This window comes from Parasteatoda tepidariorum, chromosome 5 (genome assembly GCF_043381705.1).
Source record: "Parasteatoda tepidariorum isolate YZ-2023 chromosome 5, CAS_Ptep_4.0, whole genome shotgun sequence".
Lineage (NCBI taxonomy): Eukaryota > Metazoa > Arthropoda > Arachnida > Araneae > Theridiidae > Parasteatoda > Parasteatoda tepidariorum.
The window spans coordinates 59852492-59862526 of record NC_092208.1 but is presented as its reverse complement, the minus strand read 5'-3'; positions in this window follow the sequence as shown (position 1 = coordinate 59862526).

Genomic DNA, 10035 nt, shown 5'->3' with positions numbered 1-10035 from the left:
ATTGAAAGTGAATGCAATAGAATTACTCAGTTATCTGATAGTTCTGACTATCAGCTATGGTTGCTCTGAATTGCAAAGTAGGAGTTCTTTTTGCACATTTGGTGTAGGTAGTCTTCTTAAAAATGTAACTATTTTATAATCGGCGTTGAACAACCTACTCAATTCTAAGCTTACGTCTATCAATGTTCCTTAGCTTTGTAATTTTGAACCCAGGAAAGACTCCTGGATCAAGCATTGGAACAGACGAGCTTTCGTGGAGGATTTTATGATGGAACTAACCCGCATTTGCTCTATATGGAGAGGAAAACCACTTAAACCTTCCATGTTTAACACAACGACAAAAGGATTATAACCCATTATCCATTTACCACTGAGTATATTTTACCTCATTACTGTGGTTAGTGCAAGCCGGGAGCAGAATTTGTATCAACCAGTCACCACTGGGATTCGAACTTGGAAAGCCTCATTGGGAGGGCGACGCTGTATCCCCTGAGCCACCGCAGCTCAAATATAACCTACGATCATTTTTTTTTTGTTTTAAAATATGACCTGTCATGAAATGTACTTTCACAGTTCAATAGTTCGTTACTCTAAAATGCATGCTTTATGCTTTAAAAAGCCCTGGAATATATGGAATCTTCAGACCATTATGAGCTTTCTAACGATTTGGACATTGTTTTCTCATCAAATCAATCCTGTCAAACAGGAAAACTTAAAACCCACAGTCTGACAAAAGAAAATAATAATGTGAGATCTGATGGAATAGACCATTTTGTCGGAAGTAGGTATCAACAATTTAGATACAAATTATGTAAGAAAAGAAAAATTCTCGATTGTGGCATGTTGAATGCAAATTTAGTTTAATTAGGAGTGCTGAAACTTCTACCTTACGAAATATTAATTTGGAAAAAAATAAACAAGTTTATAGAGGGCAGTTTTTCTATTTGATAATTTTTATTTTGTTTAAATTTGTTAATTGGATACTTTATTTATGACGAGAAAATTGTAGAGGGTTTTTTAAATTTGCAGCTGAAGAATCAAAAGGATAGTTAAAAAAATGTGATTATATGTTTACCTAATACTCGGTACTAAAGCTTGCGTCTTGAAAGCAAGATCTAAAAATTAAACTAATTAATTTTTTAGTGCAAAATATTTTTTTACTGCTTTACATGTGCATTATTAAGTAAAATAATTTCAAAACATTAGAAAAAAATTATCTGACATAGCGGCGCCTAATGGGTAAATCCTTTGGAGTAAAACAGTCATATAATTTTTAAATTATTATTTTTTTCTTCCCAATTCTGCCATTTTACTTTTTTAATATTAAAAAACAAAATAAATAATATAACTACAAAAATTAACATTATTATTCAAAGAAATTTGTTACTGGATGAAGCATGCTTATTTTTCCATCTACCTTGAAACTAAATGTACTAAGTTAATTATGAAACTAAATATTTCAATTGATTATTTACAAAATATCATGATCACATTGTTTTATTTAATCACTTTGTATTTATAGCTTATGCACTCACAAACTGTATGTATTATGTATTATTTTAATTGTGAAACTCTAATATTTGAATTGATTTATTTTTATTTCCTGAAATGTAATATTTGTATGATTAAAGTTTTTAATAGATCAAAGTTACTAGAGATTTTAATTGAGTACTTAGTATATTCTGTTGAATGAACTGAGTTATTTTAAAAACAAATATTTCAATTAGTTATTTATGATGTCATGATTACATTGTTTTATTGAAGCTCGTTGTTTTAATATTATAATGTACTTTTATAAATACTCATAAAAGAGGATTATGTCCTGTTTCCTTTAGTATCAAAGTTCTAATCAGAAGTTAAATAGATGTTTTTTTGTAAAATTTCAAGCTATTTTTTTATATTTAGAGCTTTTAATTGATCAAGTTTTTAATTAATCTTAATTTTTTTAGCTATAAGACCTCAATGGTTGATCAAATTTTTTTTTTTTTTTACTGAACCCCGACTGGAGTCAATAAATTTTATTAGCAAATGTGAACATATTGACCCTTTATTACAAACATAAATAATTAACGATTGTGAATAGATAAATCGAAGAAAGATTACTTATTATTGTGAAGATAATGATTGTGAAGAATAAAATGTTTATTGTTTTACCTATAGTCTTAAAGTGGCTGGAAATAGTCTTAAACGATGTGGATATACTTAATGTAAGTCTGATATATTCATTAAATACCCTGATAAAGAATACAATAATTGTAAAATAACAGAGAATATAATTTTGTTCAAGTATAAAGTGATAAAAATAGACAAACTGTCTTTCTTTTGTTTCATTTTTGAACGGAAGCAAGATATATTCAAATTAAAAATACAGAATTTCATGAGAAACTTAAAATTCTCTTTTCGCATAACAAATTTTTAGAAATTGCAATCAACCTTAATAATTGGCATATTCTAATGATGCCAAATGATGATTTGTTTTATGTATGTATTTCGGGTTGGCCTATTAAATTCTGAATTTTTGAAAAACAGTTATTAACTAAAACTAAATACTTGAGTTAGAACAAATGACAAATATTTGTTAGAAGTACTTAGTTAAATAAATTAAAAATAAACACATAACAGGAAATGGGTGAGGTCTTATTTAAATTAAATGTAGAGGCATGTTGCTGATCAATTAAAAATAAAATATCTTTGAAATGAAAGAGAAAAAAATTAAATGAAAAATTATGTATGGAATATTATTTTGATAGAAGTGGTATCTAGTAGTTCTGAATTTATTTTTTATAAACATAAGATGAAAAGCAAATTTTAACTCTCTAACTTTTTGCCTAACCAAAGGTTTCTGCAGAGCACCTTTTTCGGAACTGCTGGATCAGTATTGGGTGGCTTTGGGGAGACCTTCTACAGACTAAAAGTCTAGGGCTATCTGCTGCTATGGTATACCTGCTGGCTATCTGCTGCTATGGTAACTGCTATTCGAAGTGACTTTTCCTTGTAACCATGGTACTCGCCACGACGTAAGACTGATGTCTGGAGGAGTTCTCCTGAAAGCCACACTATCCCCAATATTTTCTGTTTTATTTGTTTACATTTTGTTTGTATTGACTGTGAAACTCTCTGTATGAGGAGTTACAAAATTTTTAATTATGTAGTTTATTATGTTGTTGACTACTAATTTTTTGGTTGTGTGACTGTAATCGGTGATAGTTTTGTGAGCTTTTCTAAAAAAGCTTTCTCGTGGTCATTTTTTAATTTTAGAAATTGCTAAAATAGTGTTAATTATTTTAACCCTTCAACTGCCAGGCTATTAAGCAAATTTACTCAAAAAATCTCAACTGATCAGTTTTTCATTATTTAAAAACGAGAAAGTTTTGTTGTGTGGGAAAGCAGTCTGAGTTTTGCAGCGACAGTTGATAGGTTTCGGCATACTATTCTTTTTATTAAAAAAAAAATTGATTTCCCCTATCTGTTGAGATCTATCTATGGGAAAAAATTATTAGATTTAGAGGTAGCGAAATATTTAGAAATTAAATTAAAAGCAGTTGTTTTTTTCTATCCGAAAAATCATAAATTCGAATTAATAATCTGGTTGAGTGACTTAAAGTTTGAACGAAGTTTATTCATTTAGTAAATTAAATTTAATCAGCCAAAAAAACTTTTTTATAACATTGATATGTTGTGATGTTATTTTTACTTTACAGCAATATGCTTGTATGAAGAACATAATGTTTATACATTGAACAAAATTTTGCTCAACAAATCTTGTGTATTTTTTAAAATTGTTAATTTATTTAGATACATCTATTCCTTTAATGTAAAAAAAAATGTGAGCATTTCCATGAAATATAATAAAATGTTTTTTAAACCAAAAAGTTTCTTTCATTTGAAAGTTAGATATTTTAAACAAATTATTTGTTTTGTTGATTCAAAGTACAAGTATAATTAAATCATTTTTGCTAATTAATTGTTAGTGCAATTTGATTTTTGATCCATTAATATTAAAAATACAAATTTTTGATAGTATTTCAAAATGATTCTGAAAAGTTTTTAAAACATATTTTGTACTGTCTAATTTAAGTTTTACCTGATGTTTCTAATACTGCATATCTTTGAGACAAAAAATGGAGTATTCGAAAGATGTTCATTTATTGCATTCATTAGTGATATCGTTTGCAACTTCAAGAATAAATTGTGGCTCAAGTAGTAAGTGTAGAAGTTAGCAAACTTCAGTGAAAAATCAACTAAAGTGTTATCGAAATTTGATAAATTATTATCATGGAGGTGTAATTCTTGAAGCAAACTGATGGGCATCGGCTTTTCACTAGGTATCTTCTTTGTTTCCTAAAAATGAACCAGTTTTATTGATTTTAATTCTACTTTTTCTTTTTTAATATTTTTTGTTTTATTAATCTGTGATCTATGTGTGGGATTTTTTACTTTTTTGAAAAGGATTCTAAAAGATTATCAAGAGCAGTGATTATGAAAGGTCTTGTGGTGTACTAGTTTAAGGATTTTTCTACTCTAGTGTAACAACCATTTAGAAAGGTTTACCTTTTCAGGTGAATAAGGGTTCCAAAACACCCAAGATTTTTTCTTTTTGAACTGTGCTTAATAACATTAAGTATTAATGTTTTGTGCACTATACATCTGCTTATGCTCCTAAACTTTTTATACCACTAATCAAACTAAATATGTTTTTTTAAAAAAAAATTATACTGTTAATCAAAATATCTATAAATGTTTGTTTTCTTTTTGATTCTTATGAATTGTTTAAATTTTATATAAAGGCAACTCAGTAAGTGCATACTAATAAAAAAAAAACTGAACAAAAGAAACTTTTCAGCTTCATAATTATTTAAATTATACAAAATAATTTAATTACTAACTAAATTATATTATTGAAAACTTAAATCCACAAATATCTTCGTACAAGTTTGTGAGAAATCGTATTTCATTGCTAACTCACGATCATAAACAAAATTATTGCTATCAAATTTATGATCAATTATGAAGATCATCAATAAAAAATAAACTTTCCGATATAGCAGTTTTTTTCTTCATCCTGAGAAATAGATTTTTTTCCTGTTGCTTTATTTTTATTAATATGTGAGGCTTTTCAGGAGTCAAGTCAAAGTTAGACCCATAGGTTGTTCATCCCTGGTGAATGGGATGCCAAATCTGAATTGATATCTTGAATTGAGAAAATTTCTTTTCTCTGGATACAAATTGCGTGCAATGAAATTTTTGAGTTAGAACAGCATAATTTATGAACCATTAGATTGATTTTGGTATATCAAGGTTACAGAAAAGTCCAAGAGGTTAAAACAAGAGGGTCTTAAGAAAGGGGATGAATGGAAGTAATAAGAAAACTGTTTATGGTTACAACATGAAGATTTTTGATTTTATAAAGAATAGTGACGAGGTAAGATAATATCTATTTTGACATTTATTTTGTTTTCTTTTATATTGTGCTTGTTTGAAATTATATTTATCATTTAGATTTCACACTCAGTGAAGACTAAGAAAGAAGTAGATTTGTTTTCTTTTTAAATATAAATTTACTCGCTTTCGTAAACAAGATTACTTAAATATGGTAAGATTTAGGATTGATTTACATAATGTTTATTAAAAATAGTCACGTTATATTAAAACTTGGGAAATTTTTTTAAATTTAATCATTGCAGGTTAGAATCTAGTATTATATTGCTGATATAATCTGGAAGAATTACGATTGAACAGTTTTTTTTTTGTACAGTGAAATATTTTTAATTTATAAAAAAATCAAGGTTTCAATTCATACAACTAAGCCAGTTACAAGACAGTAATAATTATTGACCTAGATCAGGTTCACCAATGACCTATTATTTTATATATTTTAAGATTATATGAATAAAATATGTAAAAAAACAAAAAGAAATTATTTAGCTGATTCAGTGTTGCAGCCTTCACCAAGTGACTAGATCACGTCCATTCATAATCTTCTCAGTCAGGTGTGTTTTTGCACTAGTTTAGGTGACTGGACATACATTGTATGGGTTAAGCAATATTGGGCCTTATGTTTCATTATGCTTACATATAATATCTTACATAAAATTAAATATTTCTACATAATTTTGAGCCTTGACATAAGGCCAGTGCAGTATAAATATGGTTCCATTTCCCTTATTTCCAATTTATCATAAAATAATGCATGCCTTCTTACAAATAATAAAATTTTAAATCTTCTCATAAAGAGCCTATGCTGAAAGAATGGGATTGACTACTTTTTAAGGTGATATACATACAAATATCGAATTGCATTTAAATATTTTACAATTTATAAATTAAGTAATATAATCAGCAGATAAACTTTATTATAATCATTATTTTAGCTGTTTTTTAAGGTTGGTTGTAAAGTAGTGTGGTTTATTTATTTTTTAAATAGTATTTAGTTGACACATTGTAAAAAAAAATTTTTTTTTTGCCATTTATCTTGGAATTCACTAATCACATTTGAACACATTTTCTACTCTATTTTTCAAATTTCAATGATCATACTTACTTTTTAATTTTATTTAAATTCAAGCACTTAGGTTGTCAGTTTATGTGCTCAAAATTTTATTGATCATTTTACCATTCTGTTTCACAATGATTTTGGCCTGCACTAATCTTTTTAAGAGAAACTGAAGATGTACGATGCTATGAATTAGGTTAATGGTTTAGAAATGGAACACTTAAAACAGATTTTTAATCTTTTACCAGTCTTTATAATACACTATTTCATTATTCATAGATTTTACATAATGATTTTTCTTTAAGTTTAGTACAAATGGTATGAAATTCATAAATAGTTTGTGATCTTTTATGGGCAAAGCATTTCTAAAACAAATGTGGAAAATAGTTTTTATTTTACTATCACATATTTTATATATATATACTTGTAAATTTTTCTAGTGAAAACGCTAGATATATATATTGTAAAAGCTCATAAATTAAGAGCAAATCACGCAATAACTGTCTTTTAAAAGAAGTTAAGTTTTAAAAAGAAAAAAAATGTATATTTTTTTTCAATATTAGTATAATTAAAAATATATTATATTAGTATTTTTTTAAATATTGGTATTATTATTTAGATTTCTAGTATTCTAGTTTATTTAAAAATATAGTAAATGTACCACCCTCAACAATTTCAGAAATATCCCAAAGGAAGCAAAATTATGAAATTTTTTTTTGTAAATTTTATTTATTGTATATCTTAACCTGAGTTTGCTTACAGGATAAACAGCTTGAGTTTACTTACAGGATTAACTAGTCTTAAAAGTTAGTTTAAACTTATTCCACATAGTTTTAATTTAGTCACAGTGACATAATTTAGGCAAATTAAATGTTGTAATTCAGAAAATAAAAAAAAGCATCAATCAAAATTTTATTTTATTTTTAAAACTACAGTTTTAAAAATGTAATTAAATAAGTTCACATATACAAATATAATAGAAACAAAATAAAATTTATAACTAAATATTGGCAGTCGCAACATATATAGACTAGAAAATCACATTATTTTACACATAGAATAAATTTTTGTATATTGGAATGAAAGTATATAGATAAATTAAATAAATAAATAAAATATGCATGCATTTACTGTCAGTATTCGGTTTGGTCCCTAAGAAACATTTTCAAAGTAACAAGAGTCAGCAACCTTTGACTTGACAAATGTTACAAATTTTCAGTAAAATTTAATTAAAAAAATTAATGATGATTTCTTGAAATAGGGATATAATCCTAAATTAGTTTGTTGTGAAAAATATTCCCTACTCACCAGGTTGTACTATTGTTTCGATCAGGGAGTAAGTCAACTTAAAACAACTTCATATTTCAACTCATATTATATATGATTCTCTTAGTTTTTCATACAATATTTCTGTTCATAAAATGAAATTGTTTTATATTTTTATTAATTGCAAAGATTTATCCACTAGACAAAAGTGTTTTCAATATTCAACCAGAATTTACCAGAAAAATTGAATTTATTACTTAGAAATATGCTTAAGAATGTTATCGTTGAAGCAAACTATTGGTAATCCTGGGATACAAACTGGTTTCCTTTCATGCTTCTAAATATCAAGAAGGTACATAATTCTCAGCAGTTCTGACCAAAAGCTCAGCAGTTAAAGGTTAATTTTGAATATAACCAATTGATTGAATTTTTTTTTTTACTCAAGGGAAATTACATGTTAATGCTATAATTTTTTGATATTTTAAGTTCTATTGGTATTTTAAGTTCTGTAAGTACAATTATTGGATGTTGGTTGGGCTTAAGATATCCACAAGATAATTAAACTTGTATTGCAGATTTTATTTGGCAAGTAAATAATATAGTAAAGGATGCTAAATCAGTTATAATATTTACAACAGAAAAAATTTAAACGTTAATTTGTTACATTCTTTTATTTTATTTAAATTTAGGCAGCAGTTAAATTTTATTCAAGTTGTGTTTCTGAATTTCCATTAAATAAATTACTTTACAATAAAATCTGCAGAAATATAAAGGTTACTTTAAAAAAAAATCTTATGACAGTATCTTTTTAATCATTATTTATTGAATTTTTTTATTAATAATAAATGCATTTTCATAATTTCTAAGGTTTATACTAAATGTAGCAATGCTTTCCCTTATTTTTCTTTAGACAAAGTAATGCCATTTTTTTATCTATCAATGTTAGTGTGCAAGGATGGAATTGGTCAAAACTTAAAAATAGCAGTTATGAATTTATAATATTGTGAAAAGTTTAGTTAAAATTAATCATTGTAAATAATTAATTTTTAACAAAAACCTTGTTACCAAAGATTGTATTTCAAATGCCAATGATGGTCAAACGTTGCTGATCCCTAATCTATGACAAACTAAAATCATTTAAAGATAAAATTGTAAACAGTTAAAATAAACAAGGTTTCTAATAACAAAAGTTCAAAGGAATGTTGTGAGGAGGCTAGAATATTAATAGATTGTAATATGGTAAACTACATTATTTTAATTCAAAAAGAATATTTGGTAACTTATAATTTAATTATATATTTTAACAAAAAACATTTTATAAGAACTTGAAAAATGATTTTAAAATATTTAGCATAAAAAGTTTTTTTCTTAGTTTTTCACTATTACAGAAAATTATGCATTTAATAAGCTAAATATTGATTGTAAGGAAGGTACATACATGGTTTCTATTTATTTGACATTCAGTTATTTAACATTTGATGCAATTTTTTTAAATTTCAATATGATCTTTTGATCATCTAAATTTACTTTTACCTGTTCTGTCAATTTTTAATGAATGTTCGAAAAATTGAGAAGAGACACTGTTAAAAAAGGTGGCAATATTTTTTAATTCTGTTTTCAACAAAACATTTAGTATAACTCTAGTATGAAATCATTATTGTAAACAAATATTGCAATACTGATGCCATAGGAACACCAAAAGCATTATTTTAAGTATTCAGAACAATTTAAATAATCTGTGGTGACAATAAGTTGAAATTTATTCAAGCTTCATTGAGTGGTGGACATTTAATAATTTAAATGTAAAATAAATATTATATAACTTTTATATTTTAATACTTTGTATAAGAATTGAAGCTTGTATCAACTTGTCATCGAAGTATTATTCAATTGAAGCAAAATATTTATGAATGTGATTAATTTTAAAAATACAAAATCAGTGATACTAATCGGACTATTCTAGGCATGGTTATTACAGTACCAATCTAATATATATAAAAAACCCTGCTTATTTTTAAATCTACACAAATGTATTTGAAAATATAATTTCTAGTTCTATTTTAATGCATATTAAAATTAAAGCATTTTGTTTTATTTTTAAATCTATACAATAAAACTCTAAACATAATTCTATTTAAATAGTCATGTAAAGCTTGATAATATATACATCATAATTTACAAAATGGCACATCATTAATTTACAAAGTATATTCCACTTTTATGCAAAAAAGTAAATATAGATATAAGTATTTATAGTCTTATTCATTAAAAAACAA